Raw genomic sequence first — 22,233 nt, 5'->3', positions numbered from 1 at the left:
ATGGGATGCAATGACAAATTCTTAAATGTAATAACACTAACTTAATTTTAAAATGATGATTCCCTTATATTTAAAGCATTTTGTATTTGACCTGAAAAGCAATCGGAATTATTACACTGTCAAAAAGCGCCAAAAAAGTTTGATCAAGACTTGTAACTGAGTTTGCTTGAAGCTGAGTCACATTTCTTGCACAGTCACACCCACTGCACTTACATGAGTAAGTCGTCTGTAACTGAAATGTCATGGTCCACCCTAAACATAAAGGTTGAAAATAGGAAGAATAATTGCAGATGAAGGAGTGCCTGTACTGAAAGTTTAATTTGCTCTTCAAGTAAAAGAAAAAAAGTTGTACGCACATGTTCATGTATCAGCGTTGCAGTGAAAACATGTCTGCTCAAGAACAAAGAGTCACAATATGGAGAAAACCCAACACAATTAATATAGCTGTCTATGGTAATAAGGGTAGAAATGTAAATACAATTTGACGTTTGCTGATTGTATCATTTATTTGGAGTTGCCGCAATTGTGCAATTATTGGAAAAGACCCTATTAAAGTCTAAATTAGATTTAGATCGGCTTACCGAACAAATCACTTCCATTAATCACAATGCAAGCAAAATTCCACAATGAAATTGAATCCTGGTGGTTTTTTCAGGATCTATGACTTAATCATTTCAGTCTGGGTACATACAGTGCACTTTGAAGCTTGGTAATTTAGTGTAAATGTTAGAGCGTGAGGGGTCTGACGGGGCCTGAGAGGGAACTCCTGTGATCTGTGTGGCTCCGAGAGGAGGGGCCTTCCAGGGGAAAGGGCATCTGCTTTGAATCCCACCACGCAGGCCGCCTCCACCCCACTGTTATGCTTTCGCCTCCTTCAGACCTGAAGATACTATTAGATCAGTAAACCACATCCACTTCAGACCAATATTAATGAGCTCCCTTCCATTGCATTACTATGGGTAAATATTTGTTTGTTGTGTAAGGCTAATTGTAATTTCAGAAATAAACTATATGTGGTGGTAACAAATGTCACTACTCAATGGAGGTGATACAGTTCCAGTACCTTGCCATTAAACCAGACTCTAACAGCTAATAGATTATCATCTTACTTAGCAAGGTTCTTTTCTAACAGTTGCTCTCCATAGAATACAATAATGCCAGTTATAGAGGCCCTTTCATTCATATTGCAAACTCTGAAATTGAGCTTACATTGCAAAAAAAACAATTGCTTTCTGATACTTATGTGTGCGCTTCGGGCAAGTATTAAACTTTGGCACACAAATCTTCCTCATCTGAAATCTCAAATTACGTGGCTTTTTTGTTAACAAGAGCTGTGCTATTACTTTTCTGCAGTTGTTCAGACAAGGGTTATTATAGTTAACTAAAACCTTAAAACAGAAAATAATATATTAGCAAAGAACTTTTCAGCAAGCTGCCAAAACAACATTTGTCATTTTCACTTTTTCATTTGATGTACTAAAACTGAAACAAACAAAAAATAAAAACAACATAAAAGACTAAATAAAAGCTATTAAAAAACTAATAAAATGGCAAAAATACAACTAAATTACTAAATAAATTTAACTTCATTACAAAAACAAAATATACAAAATTAATTCAAACTATTAATAAAAATGAATAAGAACTATTAATAATATACATTACTTCAAATAAATTCTAATACATATATAATAATAATAATAACAATAATAATACACTGGAGTAATGGTCGCTAAATTAATTTTAAAATACATTAAAATACAAAACAGGTATTTTAAATTGTGATTATACTGTTTTACTGTATTTTTTATCAAATAAAGTGGCTAGATTTGCATGGACAAGAAACACAATGTAGATTATTGTTTGTTTTTGCATATTGCAAGCAAGCTATTCACTCAACATTACTCAATTTGTTTTCCTAACATTGTTTTTCCACATATTAAACGCTGCTCGGCCGTGATGATGATTTGACTCCTAACATCTTGATTAGATAAACCAACAACTGTCACTAACAAACACGCGTAAACACCCGCTATGGGAACTTTATGTCTTTTCCTCAACTTAATTCATCTTTATTAAGAAGGGCGATAAGGGACAGTATTCCGTGTAGGCGAAGGTCTTCTGGATTACTGGCCCCAAGGCGGCTTATCGTGGGGGTTCGTTAAGATGACACGATTAAGATAATTGTTCCGGCAGCTAATCAGACGGAAGCGTGGCAGGCAGAGGGTTCGATTTCAGGGACGACACTTATCTTTACAGAGAGGGTTCAGAGGGGGTAGGTGGCATGGGTAATCAATTAACTGTTCCCAGGCTTAGAGAGGTGCTGTCTTATGAATGGTCCTGTCCACAACATTACAGAGAGGAGAAGATCTAACGCAGAACATCTGACGACAAGAGCAATGCTCTCAAATTAGAGTTGAATTACTTTTCACACTTTAATGATTATTTCAAAATGTGACTGTTTGTGCTATTGACATAAATATAATTAACTTTGTACCTTTTTTGGCATGCAAAAACCAGGTCTGGAATCACAGGAAGCATGAATCATAAGCCTGGGAAGGTGAAAGCAGTGGTAAAGAGGTGGAAACATACATCAGCAGTTTTTCAGGAAGAAACTCAAAACTAAATGCGGTCTCCTGCCCTTCTTGCCCTGTAGAGAATGCAGTTGGAGCTGTGCTGCTCCGTGTGGTAGATGACTCATACTGTGCGAGAGCAGGATTAGTAGATTGGAAATGGGTTTCCGGAAAATCGGAGGTGAGCGACCATCTTCTCTCGCTCAGCACGACGTTGGGTTTCATTTCTCAGCTTTGTCTTCTATATTTGTCTTTTTTTTTCTCCCCTTTACTTTGTGTGGTCATATTATAACCTAAAAACAAAAGAGACATAAATGTCAGGGAGATCACTAAAATATACAAGATAAGATATATATATATATATATATATATATATATATATAGTCACACTTTTTGGGACCAATTCTCACTATTAACTAACGATTAACTATGACTTTTGCCTCAATAAAATCCCAATTTGCTGCTTATTAATAGTTATTACGGTAGTTGTTACGTTTAGGTTTATGATCATGCAAAATAAGGCATTGATATGTGCTAATAAACTAATAGACAGCCAATATGCTAGTAATATGCATGCTAATAAGCAACTAGTTAATAGAGAATTGGTCCCAAAGGTGTTACCATAAATATATATACTCTATTAAAATGGGTTTTTTATTGACATCTATGATAAACCTTCAACATGGATAGAATCTTTCTATTACATAAAATAGTGGAAAAGGTTATTTTAAATTCTTAAAATGTCCTTCATCTTTCAAGAACTGTTCAATGAAAGGTTCTTTGGGGAACCATTTTTAACATCGATTCCAAAGATACAAAGCAAAAGGCATAAGGATAAGGTCATAAACTTATTGAGAATATATTTCAGTCAAACCGCACCAGAGATCTTTAAAAAAAAAAAAAAAACCTTTTCAGGGTTTATAAGAAAAGCCAGCTTTTCAAGGGTTCTCGGTTCACTTGTTTTGTGCACACCAAGGTTCAGATGGCATTGTTTATGCATTGTTTTAATCGAACCAAACCTGCCAAGTATAAAGATGCCCTAAGAGTGTATAGATTACTAGTTGATGCATGATTAGCCATATGGGTGAAGCTCACAGAAAACATCAAGAAGTCTCTGTATCATCACAAAATAAAAAAAAATAAAAATTATATATATATATATATATATATATATATATATAAAATATGTATAATTACGATTAATCCCACCTAACATTAAAGTTTTTAAATATACTTTGAATGTGAAATTATTGCAATATAAATCTTCAATTTCATATATAAACAACATAAAGACAGTATATTTAATATTTGTTTAATGGCATCATTTTTATGACTGAAGGCGAGTATCACTGATACCAATACAACTGATGTCTCTAGTAAATTATTCTTTCATTCCTAATATTTCGTGATTGACTACAGCCATTCAGCATTACAGTATAATTGAGAGCTGTCAAATTTAACACACACACACACATATACACACACACACACATATATATATATATATATATATATATATATATATATTTTTTTTTTACTTTTTTTTTTTTTTGTGGTGACATACAGCCAAGACATTTCTTTGGTTGACCCATTGATCTGTTATGCATTTGCAATTTTACAAATGCAATTCTATACATACTTTTACTTTAATGCGTTGATCACATTATCCATCAGTATTTCATTATTAAATTGCAACTAAGGTTTGTTTTTCATGAATTTTAGAAGACAGCCGCTGCATTAGTGATAGCATACATATAAAGCTCTCAGTGGTGCAGGTGTATTGCTGTGTTTTTATGGTCCTTTCTAATGAGTCCTGTGGCAGAATATTGTTTCACATTATGCAGGACTCTGTCAAGTCAAATGAATTGAGCGTGTTTATGGGGAGGGGTCATTGCCTATGACAAAGAACCTCATCTGGGCCTTTACCATACGCAAAATGACTCGAATTAGATTGTGGGTGATGTAAGCTCTACTAAAATCAGCGAGCAGCCCTCTGGGTCCTTTTCAGATTCTGGCGATATTGAAAGAGGTGATGGAGAGGTTATGGTGTGGTTTGATATTTGGCTTATTATAAGAGTTGGTTTACTATCAAACTTACAGTCAACAGCTAGTTTTGTCATTCCAACGACAAATAAAGATCATATTTGCCAGATTTTTTACAAATAAATTCACTATTCCCATGAATATCTGAACCCATACAGTAAGTTCATTATCATATAATTTTAAACAGATAACTGTGTGGATTCTACAATGTCAAATGTTCCGTTTAATATTTATTTTTCAAAACACATTTTTTGCCAAACATTCTATAATAATAGACTGTTTCATTCTCCATTACAAACTAAATCTATTAAATAACCTGCCCAAGTTCAGTGCCCTCTTAATTATATCGTTGTAAGTCATGGGAACACAAAGCACAAATGGCACAGTTTCCTGAGAATTACCCAAAAGCAGATGCAGTATCAAATCCCATAATAGCGCATGTCTGTTGAGAGTAGTCTGGAAATTCACTTTTCTCTTGGACTTGAAACAAAGCCAACTCACCACCTTTCCTTCAGCAGTTTATCAGGAATATCTCCCCTTGACCAGGTGCACAGAGCAATAGGGCAGCTCTCTCCATCAGCCGAGTTCAAATCTCAAACTGCCTTTCTTGTGAATCACTGCAGTGATAAAGAAATCCCATTAAGCGTTTGCCAGTTTGCACACCCCATCAATCTCACTTGTAGGTATGAGGAAGCCGACGTGTGTGAGAGGCAAGTGAATGATAGTTGGACACAGGTTGTTAAAACCTACTGAATTTTCCCTTAAAAAGTCAGAAAGGAACACCAAAAACTCTTCGCATTAGCTCTGAATTTTATTTTTCTAATGAACTAAAACATATTGAAATATTCTGAGAGTAATGATTGATAGAAAATAGCAAGAACACCCAGAATGTCCTCTACCTGCAGCTGTGAGATCACCGTCAAGCTGCAGCAGACAATGATAAGACGTCGTTGACATCTCATTGATTCAGCCTCATCTCATTGATTTGACTCTGTCATGTGCGTCACAGAAAGGGACAGGAACCTTTGGATCTGTCTGCATCATTTGGCTCCTGCTGGCCCACTGGAGAGAAAGAATAATGACAAGATAATGATAAAGAAATACTTCACCCTAAAATCAAAATTTGCTGAAAATGTATGTACCCTTACGTTATCCAAATGTAGATGTTTGTTTCTTCATCGGATTTGAAGAAATTTAGCATTACATCACTTGCTCACCAATGGATCCTCTGCAGTGAATGGGTGCCGTCAGAATGAGAGTCCGAACAGCTGATAAAAACATCACAATAATCCACAAGTAATCCGCACGACTCCAGTCCATCAGTTAACGTTTTGTAAAGCACAAAGCTGCGTGTTTGTAAGAAACAAATCCATCAAAATGTTTTTAACTTCAAACCATTGCTTCTAGCTGAAATATGAGTCTTCTATCCATAATATTGCTTTCTCTAATGAATACATTGTCTCATCTGAACCTGGAGAGAAATATGCACATATCAAGCAACATTTACTAGTGAAAACTGTCCAAAACAGTTCTAAACAAATATGGCAGTGGATTTTGATGCAAAAAGACTACAGAGGATGGACTTTTTCAATGGAGGAAGTGTTATTATATATTATGATATTTTGGCCAGAAAGTTAAAATGCCTTAATGATGGATTTGTCCCTTATAAACACCCAGCTTTTTGCTTTACAAGACATTAATTGCTAGACTGGAGTTGTGTGAATTACTTGTGGATTTTTGTGATGTTTTTATCAGCTGTTTGGACTCTCATTCTGACGGCACCCATTCACTGTAGAGGATCCATTGGTGAGCAAATGATGTAATGCTAATTTTCTCCAAATATGTTCCCACAAACTCAACTACATCTCAAGTGGCCTGAGGGTGAGTAAATTTTAAGCATTTTTTTAAATTTTGGGGTGAACTATTCCTTTAAATACACACACATAATTATTAATAAATCAATTTGCAAAGATGTTTATACAGACATTTACCATATAAATACTGTATATCGATTTTACATTTCCAAAATGTAAAAATTGATTACATTCCCATGGCTTTTTTGTTGGGGGGTGGGGGTGGGGGGGTATTTTTGAAAGCATTGTCTATAAAAACCAAGCCAAATGAGTTTATGTGAGTGTTAAAAATGAATTCCGGGAAACTCACATTGCTAGAGTTCAGACTGTATGGCGCAAGTCAGAGCAGCACAGCAGGAGAGAAAACACTGTGATCTGTTCAGTGACGTCTATGAGCATGTGACCGAACCTCCACTGTCACGCAGAGACCACTTGTAAAAGTCACAAATTTATTTTGGGATTTAAATGTATGCACACCTGAAGGTTAAATGACAAAAAACACGCTAGCATAGCTATGAAAGTCACATTATTGGTGAGGATCTAAAAAACTACGTTTTAAAAAAGAGAGCTGTGCACCTGTGTGTGTTTACACACCTACAGTTTGGGGACAAAACTGTCCCCAGAACTTAATTAAATCTGACAAAAGTTCCCATCATTGTGGAAACCTATATTCCCCAGAAGGATCGTTAAACTTCAAATCACCTACATTGTAGAAACCAGTCACCGTAAGGACAACAGCTCAATAAACATGCTAAATAATACCTTCATGAAAATCTAAAAATTCTGAAAAGTTTGTGTGAGGTTCAAGTTTAAAGAAAATAAAATCTTAGAAAATATAATACATAAATTAGTATTGGTTGAGCCCCCTTTATGACCAGTCTGATAGACGCTCTGTGTTTTGTAGGGAAAGCTACTACTCAATAATTTTTTTTTAAATGAACTAAATTTAATTCAGCAAGACATTTTAAAAAAATTGCAAGTCCTTGAGGTAGAATGCTTTTAGAGAAGTATAATTCAAGGCCACAATCGCTATGATGTTTGAGTCTCACAGGCCCCAGACGGCTGCCATCTGTGTCGCCAGCAGAAATGTTTTTGACCCCAATTAGCTCCCCTGTCTCTCCCCAGCACCTCAATGACAGTCTACTCCACCACACACAGACAGGTCCTTGCTTTTACAACTCTCGTGAAGTCACTATGGTTAACAACAGGTAAATATATTCCTCTCCTCTTACAAAAAAAGTCTGAAGCTTTGAAGATGCATATCCGGATAGCTTTGAACATTTGACTGTTTGATCAAATGCGTACTTCCTAGTATACCAACCCTGAGGTTCAATACGCCCTTTTGATTTTTTTTTTGTTTTTAACCAAATCACTAAATAGCAATTAACACAATCACAACACTCGTCTAAACACTGTCTGGCATATGCACTCCAAAGGCAATCCTGATTAATGAGGTCTTCACCTGAAATGACAAACCATCAAATTTGAAGTAATTGCATCTAATATATATATATATATATATATATATATATATTTATTTATTTATTTTAAACGTTGATTTAAATATGTAATATTTTTTTAATATATACAGTATAACAAGTACTTTGCCATATCATTTCCCCGTTATCACTATGGTCCACCAGAGGGGCCCTTTAGCTCTCCTTATATTTGTATATTTTTAATCAGAAGATACTTCTTTTATCATTTCTTTTCACATAATTTAGTTTCATCAATATTCAAAAAAAAAAAAAGTTTTTTAATTGTCCAATTTTAAAACCAGAAAAAAAAAACAATACAACTTTTTCCCTTGTCGATTAGTTTTGCTTAGCATGATTTCGAAATCCATGCACTGATTTTGATTGACATCAGTGCAATTACATTTTCACTTGTTTTTACACTGATAAGCATGTTATTTTTATATTGCTTTCTATTTGCTCTCTCTAAATTTGGAGGCAGCACCCTGACCCTCGCCAGCTGTCCATCATTACCGTGTTTAGTTAGCCAGTTAATAGACTGCCTCTCGGATCACAGGTCAGCCACTCACATGAGTTTTATCTGAATAGTCTCATTACATTTTTTGCAAGTTTCTGAGAGGAATTCCTTTTGCAGACATAGGAAGCAGACAGAAATGCATGACTGATTCACTTGTTAAACAATTTTTTTGGCATAAGGACTGCTTGTATGATGTTTTTTTATTTATTTTTATGTGATCCCTTTTGGACCTTCACAGCAATGTTCAATATGAACCATCCTTGTACTGAAAATCTTTTCTTTTTTCTCTGCATTTATGTTTTACTGAAAGAATTTACAGAATTAATAGACTTTAGAATTAAATGAGTCAATATATTTCCTTTTTGGGTTAACTATTTCTTTAATGATATTTCCTAAAACGTGGAATATCTAGAAAAGTTTTCAGATTTGGAGAAATTTGGCCTTCCATCATTCGCTAACAATTGGATCCTCTGCAGTGAATGGGTGCCGTCAGAATGAGAGTCCAAACAGCTGATAACAGCGTCACAATAATCCACGAGTAATCCACATGTGAAGAGTTGCTTGTTTGTAATAAACTAATGCATCATTAAGACGTTTTGAACTTTGAACTAAAATATGGAGTCCTCTATCCATAATGCTGCTTTCTACAGTGAAAAAACTGAATCAGAAGAGAAATATATATAAGGATCAATCACCATCTACAAGCGAAAACAGTTCCAAATTGTTCTAAACAAATATGTCTGTGGATTTTGATGTAAGAGGACAACAGGAGATGGACTTTTTTACTCAAGGAAGCATTATTATGTACTCATGTTTTCGTCAGAATCAGTTTAAACAGTTTAAACAATTTAAAAACGTGTTTTTTTCTTACAAACATTTAGCTTTTTACTTCACAAGAAGTTAATTTATGGTCTGGAGTCATATTGATGTGATGTTTTTAGCAGCTGTTTGAACTCTCATTCTGACGGCACCCATTCACTGCAGAGGATCCATTGGTGAGCAAGTGATGCTAAATTTCTCCAAATCTGTTCTAGCGAAGAAACTCATCTACATCTTGGATGCATGGGTGAACTATTCCTTTAATGCACTTGTTAATGCACTTTTTGTTTAATTAATCAATAGCCATCATCACCACTCCTTTAGTCAAGCTGCTGGTTTCTTGCAGAAACTGATGTTGATTTCAGCTTCAGGTGATTATCTGAAACCCATTTGCTCCCCTCACGCATCAAAGAGTGCTCATTTGCTCGTTGGGCTTACTCACTTCGCAGCCCTCGTCTTTTAGCCTCTGCAGTGCAGCAATAGAACAGTAAAATGCATAAAAATGCTTTCAGGTCCGTCAGCTGCAGAGTTCAGCCGATTGGGAGTATTTATCATGGGGGTGCTTTCTATCTTTAGAAAGCCTATCAACACGTCAGAGCGGTCAGGACAAGCGTCCACAGAGCACTGTCATCCGAAGACGTCCGTGTCCCCCAGCCAGGACGCAAAGAGAACTGGTGCGTCTGTTCGCTTCAGCGAGCTGATGATTGCCTCAGACCCACGCTACATCTCAAATGGAGGATTCAGTCAAGAGGAACAAGTTAAAACAAAGCTTTCTGTTCAATTTCATCACAACACGGATATCACAGGCTTCTCTGATCAATGCATTGCACATACACGCATAGCATGTTTCAACTGTAAAGTCAAAGAAGCACTTGTCTATATTTTCTAGAATCTAGAACATATTTAATCATTTCAAACCTAGTTTGGCTCCTCTACCCCAAACATTTCAGTATCCAGTATTCAGGCTATTTTTCTCAAGCTGTTTATAGGGAGTGGTTCATTTCCCATTGTTATTTCTCATCTCATAATTTCTTTGTTTTCAATAGCCAATTATGCTTCCATTACTGCTTTTGTGGCACCACATGTCGTAAACAACATGACGTACAGCTCTTGAAGATAAAAGCCATAAACGATTAGCCACCTGAAATATGATTTGCAATAAAACCAAGATAGTCTTCAATATCTATTCAATACGTCTGCAGCACTCATTGAGAAGATAATGGTGATGAAGGATCAATGTGTATTCATCTCAGGGTCACAAGCCAATGTGTTCAGAGCCATTCAAATATGGAATGTCTTAAAGGGATAGTTCGCCCAAAGATGAACATTCTATTATCATTTACAAACCCTCATGACAGTCATTACAAAACAGCATGACTGACTTTTTTCCACTGAACATGTAAAAAGATATTTTGAAGAGCACTGCGGGTATAAACAACATTGAACCCTACTAAAAAAACCCTTAAAAAAAAAAACGAGACACTAGACTGAGTTTTTCCTAATATCTTCTTTTGGAATTAACAGAAAAAAATAAAAACTATTTAGGACAAAATACTGTACAATGACCCTTTTACAAATGAAACTGTCTACATTTGTTAAACAAATAAATTCATGAAAAGACATGAAAAAAGTTATAAAACTAAAAATTATTATTTCATAATATAATTCCATAGGAAATGCATGTTGTACAAAGAAAAAAAGTTCTAAACCTTTGACCAACAAATATGTAAATGGCACTGTTGAGGTACACAAGATTTATGAGGAATGTGATATATCAAATATTTAATTTAAAAAAAATCTTACTGAAAAAACAAACAAACATTGGGTCAACTTGCCACCTATGCATTTTAGGGTTAAGTAATTAGATACGGTTAATTTTTGGTTTCATGATCTCTTTGGAATAACTCTTTCTTCAAAAACTTGGCTGGAATAGTTCCTCTGGGAGACATTATGGGAAGGCAGATAAATTATAGCCACGCTGGCCCACGAGATGTATTTACTAAGGGTAATTATCAATTATGCCTGAGTCTAATGAAGCTTTCCTCTCATCTGAATTCATTCCCACATGAACCACTGATTTCATCCGTCTCTGATGCTACAGTGTTGTTAGTGGGGATCATCTGCATTTCAAGCAAGTATATATATATATATATATATATATATATTTAAAGCAATTACGACACAATCCTGAGAAGCTTTTCCTTTTAAGATACTGTATCAGTGGCAGAACGAATTGATTAAGAAGTCGTGTTCAAAAAGGCTTTTTTCTCTTCAAGGAGGGAATCCCCATCTAAGCCTGCTGTGATTTCCTCCATTATTCTTTACTGGCTTATCTCGTTAAGAACTTTACTTTAGGGGAATTGGAGTGCCGAAAGTGGTCTGCAAGTGCGAAAGTATTGAGTTGTACACTTTAGATGCACACTCAAACACTTCCATCATCACCCAGAATATCTGTCAACACTGGAGAACTGGAAATGTGTGCTACATCACGATGGGTCCATTAAGTTAATGGACAGAGGGTGGTTGTGAAAAGAAAAAAAAATAGATGGGGAGTGTGTTAGAGAGACAGGAGGGGGCTGGGACAGTAACCTTTGGGCTTTTTATTGGAATGAGATGACACACTCGAGCAGCTCTTAAATGAATGGCATCTGTAGTGCGGTTTCTGCTGAGAGGGTTGCCCTTTTCTTTGCAGCCCGGTCGAACTGAAAATGAAACGCTGCCTCTTTTCTCTGAACACCTCAGAGTCAACCTCCCAGCCTCACCGTGTCCCCGCCAGATGTGGCATCAATGTACCTTTTCAGCTACGTTATCGAACTGTGAAGCTGGGTCTGATCTGTGGCTCAACGCTTCCTGTTCAAAAGGTTAGCTTCAGTTTAACAAAAAGACTTTTTTAAATAGTGGCATCGTCCAAATGACGCAATTTCATTACAAGCCGCGACTCGTATAGAAAGTTCTCTAAATGCAATTACCAACATTCTTATCGTTGTTATTGTCCCATTTGAGGATTCTAATGTTCATTGGTTCTTTTTGAAGAGTCTTCTCTGAGCAGTTAATTATTTAATCATTTTTAAGGTCCACGCGCCATGCATACAGACGAGACATGCTTCCATAATTCCTCGCTCCGTTGCACTTACAGAGATTGCTGTTTTAGAAATTACACCCAAATTGCTCTCAGCTTTCCGGCCAGATAACACCCAAGGACCTCACATCCAATGCGGAGGATTTCCTTGTATCACCTTAAAGGAGAAAGACAGGCGTCTTAAAGACTTATCAAGAATGTACAGGGAAAATTTCACAGTTGGCCTACCAGCATAAACACACACACACACACACAGCTCCTGGTCCTTCACAGTTAAAAAAACAAACTCTTCTGGGATTTTCATATTACACATTGCTTTGTAAATCTCTGTGGCTCAAAAGAATGCTGATGTCATTCCTTCCATGCTTATTACGATTTATTATAATAATAAAAAAAAAACTAATACACAGTTTATCTATATCCTGCTCCTTTGTTCTTTAATGATTAGGGCTTAAATGACAGGTATTGTGAAAGACCAAAGCTTCTGAGCATGGGCAACGTTTAACTCGAGTCGGTGGGGAAGGAAAAAATTGCAAAAAATGTAAAGCAAATTTAAAATGTTATTACGTATAAGTATCAAAACAATGTCCTATCTCACCGCACGGTGTCAAAGCAGTTAATAGTAACAGCACAGTCAAGAATAACTTTCTACCGTCTTTTACTGGAAATTAATTTACTGGTTGATATGCCCCAATCTCAAAATTTGAACTGGATCTCGCTCTGAACGCATGCTGTCTGTGGAGGTTTGGCCAGTCCCCATTCCAGAATTAAATCACTGAGTGTGCTCTAGCCTTAATGTACATCTATTTTCACATATATTCTGCACTGAACGAAAGAATTCTGACCATCTTAAAGTCTGTGTAAAGAGAATTCTGAGAATTGTTTCTAAACACATTACAAATGTTAGAAATGTATTGCTGAAACACATTACAAAGACTCTGAACTATGTAGTACTGAATTGTGGAGTTAAACAGTTAAACAGTTTTTCACCAATTCTGTGTTCAGGATTTTTTGGGGGCGGGGCTAAAACGGTGGCTCGATGACGCAATGGAGCCACCGAGCTTGGCCCCGCCCCTAACACTATAATAACTATGTTGAGAGATCAAGTTCTTAGTTTGTCTTTTCGAATGTCTGATGTTAGATATACAGATTCTAGGCAGGGCCGGTTCTAGGGTGAATGGATACCTGGGTCTTAGCCAAGAGACATCAATATGTGGCAGAATACATACAATTTAAAAACATGGAGCGTTCACAATTCGCATCTAAAATCGCATGGAAACGCGAGCTTTTCCGCTTTCTCTTCTTTCAAAGCGCACCTCATGGTGTTTGCCGTTGCTAAGCAACCATGAGCAGCGCTCGCCTTGAAGACAAGAAGGTTTCAACTCACTGCAGCGCTGACGCCCTTGAGCTAATTAAATAACGAACTTGCACGCTCAAACATATATGGCTGTATAAATCCAATTAAGCTACTAGAGGTAGCATCAGTAGCATCCATTCAGGTTGTAGCGGTATTTGACAGTTGAGAGAGACGGCCGCTTTCCCGCGAGTGGGTGTGGTTTCAGCGCCGACAGCGGACACGCCCCCAGCGTTTGAGAGCAGAGAGTCCTGCTTATTTTTCAAATATTTTGATAACTTATTTTAGTTACTTGGCGTTTTTTTTTTTATCATTCAAATTTGGCTGGGTGGTTAATAACACATTTTTCTGTTGTGTGACAAACTCAGAACACATATTTTAATATCACTTTACACGGACTTGAAACACTTCTGATTAGCTAAGAAATCAACAGAAATGCCTGTGATTGGCTACATTGCTCAACGCAGCAAATATATGTTGAAATAGAAATGTTGATGTTTTCTAGAGCGCAAACACAAATGTGCACTGGCTTGCCAGACCTTCAACTGAGGGAGCATTGTACCCAATCACAGATGTATCTGTTGAGCGTGTGAACACAATGGCCAGTCAGCGGTGTTAAGAATTTACTCAACAGCATTCTAATGCTAGCGGGAAATGGATATTTTTTTACATTTCAGTACCTACTGGTACCAAAGTCGGTACTTCTGACAACAGTAAGCAGCTGATTGGTTCTTTTTGCATCAGCAGCCAATGAGCTTGCTGCTCAACATTCAAATACTTGTATACAGCAAGTGATTGCTGAAGCAGTTGCAACACACTTCAGAAACCCTCCACCTTCCCCAGCTCCACCTGTATAGATCTGTTATGGGGTGATTCATGTATGCTATTGGGGTTATTTCATATATGTTATATCACAGCAGCATGTTGTGGGTGTACTGGCATTATCAAGTCTCTTTATTTGCTCTGCTGCAGCAGCAACAGCATAGCAGATCTATTCCCCCCAATTTCGCCCCTGCTTCTAAATATTTTTATTTGGACATTATGAATGTGCAAACATTAAAATCATATCGAACAGCACACTACTCTTACAATTTCTGCTATTAATATTATATATGTTCATGGGTGCTTGTTTATTGATATTGACCTTTTTTAAGCAAATCAGCTGAGCTGTAAAAGCCATGTGATTAATCAATCTGGAGCTGCAGGAAAACATTTTGACATGCCATAAAAACATCAATGGAGCAGACAGAAAAAAATCAGTCCATATCATGCTTTAAAGAGCCCTGCTTTTAAAGAAATAAATAAAAAGTCACTGGTAAAACCATAGATGTATATACGTAGATGCCTCATTAGAGACTGTTTCTATGGGCCGCTATACGTAAGCCGTCCGCCATATTGTAGTGGTCAACTTGACGTCATTCACCATAGTAATCACTGAATATTCGAAAGATGCCACAATCCTGCACAGCCGATGGTCTGTGAACCCAACGGCTCTGTGTGAACCTACAGTATGGTGAATGACGTCAAGTTGACCGTTCCAAGATGGAGCGGTCGAATAGAGCGTCTATATATGTCTATGGGTAAAACATCTATTATAGTATGTTGAAATGGGATATTTAGAAAAAATACATTCGAATATAATATATTATAAAATATAAATATATATATATATATATATATAAATATAATGATCTAATCGAATTAAAAATGCCAGAATACATGGTTAATTCTGAATGGAGAAAATGCTTTTTGCCCTCAGAATGGTGGATTGGTGGACTATCTACCAGCTAGGGCTAACTGAATCATGTTAACCAGCCAAACCAGCGAAAAAAAAGTGATCATCTACACCACAATGGAATAGGAGATAATTTTCTTGATTCACTGCCTCACCGGACAGCCAAGAGTTAAGGCGTTTTACATAAATTGAATTAAAATGCAAAATAAACATTTCTATTTCTGAGATAAGCACACTTGCTGAATAAAACATGCAATGTGACAAGGTCATCTAATAATTTGTACAGAAAATTGTACGAAGAGTACAAAACTGTATCCATTAAGTAGATACTATTCCATTCAGAATATAATATAGACACAACACATCCTCCAACTCATTCAACAATCCAGTCAAAAATAAACATATTTAGCACCAATTCTTTTCACAAACACCTCTATTAGAAGATTTAAATTGCATTCTCATGCTAGACATCTTTACTCAACACTAAAGTGACCACCTGCCAATAGCTTGCCATATTAGCGGTTTCAAAAAAAGATGTAATGCTTTTTATTTTTTCACAAACATACTGGATCTACAAGAGTTCAAGAGTCAATGAATTCCTTCTGAAATTCCCTGATTGGATCGCAGTCTCAAACACCTGCAGAAAGAGAGATAAGCTACTTATCTTCGAAATGTTCCAAACCCCAGTGTTTCCGCATCCTTTCACACTGGATTATGGGGAAACACACATAAAAAATATAATTGCTCGTTTACTGTTATAATTACAGCATCGCAGAGCTTGGCAAAGTGTTTTCTTATAGTCACAGCATTATTAAATGCAAATCAAAATCGTCAAATGAACTAAAGAAATGATGATATATTTTAGTTTCACTGTGCACTAACTGGAAAAAAGACTGACTGACTTGCTGTTTTCTTTAAATATAGCCCGGAGCCAGTAAAGACTCTCTGTCATTCCTCCTCAGGGTAATCATAAATGAGCTGCAACTCCTAATGACTATTTAATTAGCGGGCTAAAATGACTGAAATAATGAAAGGGATTTTTCATGGCTTGACCGTCAAATGAATGCATTAATTTACACCATCTACACTGTTTATAAGTTCACATTCCACTTACAGAACCTATAAGATGCATTAAAAAAGGGTAAATATTAGGAACATTTGAACAAGTCCAAATTTATATTAATAAGAAATCAACTACAATTTACCTGCAGAACATGCATAAAAGATTGAATGGTCTCAAAAACGTGGTCCAACCAAACCTCAAGTTCTCCTCACATGTCTGGCAGCATCTGTTTTGGCTCCTACAGGCAGAATGCTGAACATCATACAGGCAGAGTCACATTCATTTGGCAGAAACACTCTCTGACTAAACAAGTGTGTGGTTTTGTTGCACACTTGTGATTCATTTTCAAGGAGATTTTGTTCGGCAATGAGTATGGCTGCCTTCCATGATGTATCATCTGTTGACAACAATCTGCTGTGACGTTGTATGATTAATTGTGTACCTTTCTGCCATCAGGTGATTTCATAAATGCTTAGTTCGACAACATCAGTACAGTTTGATTAATACGTAACAGATCATGTCATTTTGTGCAATTTAATCAATAAATGACCTGTCAATGTGACAAATTCCCTTTTATTTAATAGTGTTTACTACAGCAAGAATCAATATTTTCACAAAACCCCTAACCCCAAGTATTCAACTTTAGCTTGTAATTCAGCTCTTGCTGTTTGCGGGCTTGAATTGTGCAGCATATTGAGGAGAGGTGTGTTATTATTACTTTTCTAAGAATTCAGGCTTAAACAGATGAACAAATCCCATAGACTTACACTGAAAGAGAGACTCGAGAAAGATCTAGAGACCAGAATATCATGCCGACTTGGAGCAGGGTTCTTGTGAGAAATAAATCACCAAGCAACCACCCAGATTGCTATAGCAGTACCAACTGGAACAGACCATCAGTACTTTTGACAATACTAGCAACTACCAAGAAGACCTGAGCAAATGCATAGCAGCATCTTGGCAATCACCTCAACATCTGGCACCATTATTGCACAATAATCAGTAACCAATACAGATTCAAACCAACAAGTTTCACACACTCTTTATCAGCATCTATGGGTCTTTAACATCCATAGAACCTTTCCATTGCACAGAAGGTTCTTCATAGTGGAAAAATAGGCATTTTCAAAATGATATAATAAATGATCTGTGGGGTATTTTGAGCTGATACTTCACAGACCCATTCTGGGGACACCTGACCTGAGATTTACATATTGTAAAAAAGGGGGGCATAATAGGTCATAAAAGTGGTTACTGAAAGGTTCTTTTAGGAAAACAAAATGGTTCTTATAGCATCACTGAAAAACCCCCTTTTGGAAACATTATTAAAAAAAAAAAAAGTGTACAGTACTATTTTATGCAGAATTTTTATATTATAAATCATTTTGAAATTCCTATACAATAGGGATTTATTAGTCAGCCTGATGAGTCAGTAGTCACCCTAAGGCGTGTAGAGTCCAAATATACTGTAACCCAATCTGTTTATTGAGCAGTGATGAAATAATCAGCTGGTAATGTATTCTGATTAAGTTTGCTGTGGTGAATCACAGTAAGTAGCCATCTAATGCCTGCTGGTGGCAGCCTGTCTAGTGCAAAGCGTAAGTCAACCAATGTTAGCCTTCCGTCTGGAGCCGGCTTTAGTGCACATGCTGTTGCCCCGATCTCAAGCTCTTAGTCTCTCAGTTTCTAAGGCACTAAGCATGGTCATTAACCAACAACATGGTCACTTTCCTGTGTAAATGTACAGGGGCTGATTTGGTCAGAGTGTCCAGAAACCCATATATATGGACTTAATATGACCATGGGGAAAAGGATTTAATGTTTGACCACAGTATAGTCCCGCTATTTACTCTCATGTTGGAAAACATGTTTTTGACCTCTTGTTAAATAGCGAGTAAGCTTGTGGTAAGCATAACAGACATTATTTTTCTTAATTGAGGAACTATATTTTTAATTTGTTGGCTTCTTAAAGATGCTGCAAATGCCCTTTGGCAATGGCACCCTACATAAATATCATGAGATGAATTTTTCAATTAAGTTTCAACATGAAGCTCGTACTCTTTGATTGACAACCACTCAAAAACCATTTTACTCTTTTGCAGTTCGCCCTTGGCGATAGAAATTGATATGACGTTGCTATACTTTGGCTATGCTAAGTGACAAGGGCAAATTGGAGCTGTCTTGAACTTTCTAATAGTTCCATTGCATTCCTGCATCCTAAAAATAGCTGGTCTAGACACTCAAAAACAAACTTGTCTGATTCCACAAATAACATCATTTAAATATGAAAGGCATGGATAATACATAGAAAATGTTGTGGGATTTGCATTTGCAAAACGTTTCAGTCATTTGCTTTGTATAAGATGCTTTTATACAAACATGCATTCAAGCTGCACATCTTTACAGTATTTTTTTAAACCCATGACGCTGATGTTGCTGGCACCATTTTCTACCAGTTGCGCACACAATTGAACCACTGAAAAACACTTAAGTTGATTATGTTCTAGTATCATTTGGTAAACATTTTTGGGCAGAAAATGTACGATTTTCAGAAAACTGATGCTGGTTCATTTGCATCTATTATTTCTAAAGTATGCTATTTGCAGTTACAGTTATTTTCTATGAATTAACAAAACAACTCAACAAAGGCAGAAATGACTGCAAAGGCGTATAAATCTTGTTAACCAAATGTTTATCGTTTGTTGAGTATTTGTTAAGAAAATGTAATTTAAATCCCACTTGCTGAAATAGTCTTGGTTATTTTATGCAGCTAATCTGAACAGTGTTCATGATTCTGAACAAAAGTCATTTAGATTTATTATTGTGTGCACGTGCAGACTTATTAGGTTCCAGTTTAACTTTGTTTTATTTGGTTTGAAGCTCCATAAAAAAAGTTTAGTGCATCTTTATCTCTTCTCGGAAGTAGAAAAATAACAAGTAATCTGTTAATGTCATATCGGACCAATCCTGTGAGATTCTAGCAGTGCAGTGCAGCTCTATTAATCAAACTGATTGTGTATGATACATCTCTGTTCTCTCTCATGCTTTTAATGATACTGGGGATTTCTAAGGCCTTTGATTGATTGCATTCATTGTTGTGATGCATTCTTATCAATGATTTTGGTTGACTCAACTTGGAAATGTTCACTTTACAATCAAGCTGATGAAGCCAGGAAGGAAATACAGCTGTAGAAGGACCCTTGGGAGGGTTTCTGAAATTGCACAGTTGAATCAACAAATTAATATATTGAGTCCTTAGACACAAGTTTGTAATATCATTATGAAAACTGACAGATCGAACTAAGCACACTGCCATCATCAACAAGGGAATGTTATGTTGCGATACTTTCATAAATACGTTACACTTTGGTGTCTCATTATCTTTTTTTTTTTTCTTCTTTTTTTTCTCTTGAGACTATTAGATATTGGTGATAAACTACTATCTAGTAAATGAAAATGAACCTAGCATGCAAAGTAACTAGTCTTAAAGGGGTCATATAATGCTATATCCACTTGTTTGTTATCACAAGTTGATTGTACTGAAATGTGTGTTGGCAGTGCCTGTACACAACCATCCTATAATGATAAAAATCCATTCAGTGTTTTTTTTGTTTTTTTTTTATCTCCTAATATGTTTTCCCCTGTTTCAAATCGAGCTGTTCCTCTTGTGAGGTCACAAGCTCGGAGGCCCCTCCCACGATTGTTGATTGACAGCAGCTTTCAGCACAGACTGCACTGGTGTCTTACCTCAGACCCGCCCTGAGTGAGCTGTCATCAGTTGTTTCACCGCCGGAGCAGATGTAGACAAGAATGACTCCAAAGCAATTGAGGTGTTTTGTTGAATGTAATAATGAACATAGCAGTAGTCATTTACTCCCGTCATCTGAGCGGCTGAAGAGGATTAGGTTTGGTTCTGAAGGGAATGCGCCCTCCATCTACCTAAATGCATCTATGTTCACGCGAATCATTCGTGATCCAGCTTCACCTCCAGAAAAAATGAGTACAAGGTTTTTTTTAAATGAATCTTTGCATATGCCCTTTCCCAATAATGTGCTAATTAGCAAGTTTCAGGATGAATGCGCTAAAGTAAACAGTCCCTCAGAGAGCGGCTCGGAAGAGAGGGGCGGAGTCAGCGGAGCTCATTAACATTTAAAGGAGAATGACACAATACCGCTTGCTCTGACAAGAGCTGTTTTTGACAGGGTGTTTTTTACACTACCAATGAGAAATTTTAACTAAACTATGTTACAGACTTTTCATTAAAACCCTAAAGAATAATATCAACTTGTGGAAAATGGGCATTATATGACCCCTTTAAATACATTAGATGTCCACCATTTAATCTGGTAAATTGGGCCTGTGCCTGTATCAAACAAATAAAATCTATTAAACTCATATTAATTTGCTTGTTTAATTATTTTAATTACCAACAATTGTGATAAATTACAATAGACTTGCTCTAACTCTCTTACCCATTTTGGCACATTTCACTGAAAATTCATTATTTTTCTGGCACTATTTCATAAAAGGCACCAAGTGGTGACATTAATTATCAGATCACTGAAGAAAAGAAATAGTTAAATTAGGATGGATATTAGCCTTCTTTTTGAAGGCTTTCCTTTGTTATTCACTGCACTGCGTGGGACTCAGACGTCTGTAATATGCACATTTTATCTTCCACACATCATGCCCCGAGTCCATAGCACAATAATCAGCAACCAGCGAAGACGCAAACTAACAATTCTACCCATGGCAGACTCACCCTAGAGCTGATCCCCAGAATCTCTCACAAAATGTTTTCTGCTCTCTCAGCAGGAGTTTCTTCTCTGGCCCCATTTCCTCAGCATGGTGACACGCTGAAGCCAGATGAGCGAGCACAACTCATCCTGTAACACACTTATCAGATCTCCTTCTCCATGCCATCCAGCTGAGAGCTACAATGATACATCATTTGGGCCAGAAGCCCTTGTAGCATCACGAGATGGTCATCTCAGCAAGAGGCTGTTTTTACCATCACCATAATCAGAGGTTTTCTATATACCCGCCCAAGGACAAACACATGACTGTTTAAACTCACTTTATAAGATCTGGCTTAAGCAACTGTGGAGCCCACTGCTGGGAGGGCCAATTTTCTAGTCCCTTCACCTGTAGACAGAGTGCTGGCCTGTTCTGATTTGGCTGTTTTGGACTTGCCAGACAAGACTGGGATTCAATTCACAAGCGGCTCACTGCTAGAAAAGCAATCTCAACACTTTCAAGTCCTTACATTGTATTTTGTATTTTGTTTCATCACCATGAAATAGTTTTATTTTAAAACTGCCATTCATTGTGAGACTATGCAAAAGAGCTTTCGCTATCCGTCGGACACATTTATCTACGGGCTATTTCATGTAAAAACACACACTCATCTTCAGACATGTTCTGACTCTGAGCGCAGTGAATTTCTCACCTCACTGGTGTGACTGTCAGTACTCAATAATTGAGATGTCTTAAAGATTGATTTTTCAGAACTTGTTCAGGGAATGTTGTGTTTAGTAAAGCCCCAGCTAACAAAAATATGTCCTAGGAGTGTTTTGCTAATGTTCCCATTAAGTTATGAAAATGCTATTTCTGAATATTCTCAGTTCAGAACGACTAGCTTTTAAAAATATTTTTCTTGGCTATGCAGAAGTTAACGGAACATTATGTGAATGCAGCTTTTAAATGCTCTATAAACATTCTG

At 36.6% G+C, this 22,233-nt stretch overlaps 1 long non-coding RNA gene across 1 annotated transcript; it reads right to left on the bottom strand.

Moving 5' to 3' along the window:
• Positions 1–309: 309 nt before the first annotated feature.
• On the bottom strand, positions 310–5,673 carry LOC131523460 (uncharacterized). The gene is made up of 4 exons (XR_009266778.1): positions 5,516–5,673; positions 5,118–5,233; positions 2,498–2,866; positions 310–880 (listed from the first exon to the last, which is right to left on the bottom strand). It is a non-coding gene; the product is annotated as an uncharacterized LOC131523460 (long non-coding RNA).
• Positions 5,674–22,233: the final 16,560 nt, after the last annotated feature.

This window comes from Onychostoma macrolepis, chromosome 17, assembly GCF_012432095.1.
Source record: "Onychostoma macrolepis isolate SWU-2019 chromosome 17, ASM1243209v1, whole genome shotgun sequence".
Taxonomy (NCBI): domain Eukaryota; kingdom Metazoa; phylum Chordata; class Actinopteri; order Cypriniformes; family Cyprinidae; genus Onychostoma; species Onychostoma macrolepis.
The sequence above is the reverse complement of the archived record's forward strand: the minus strand, read 5'-3'. Positions and strand labels throughout refer to the sequence as shown.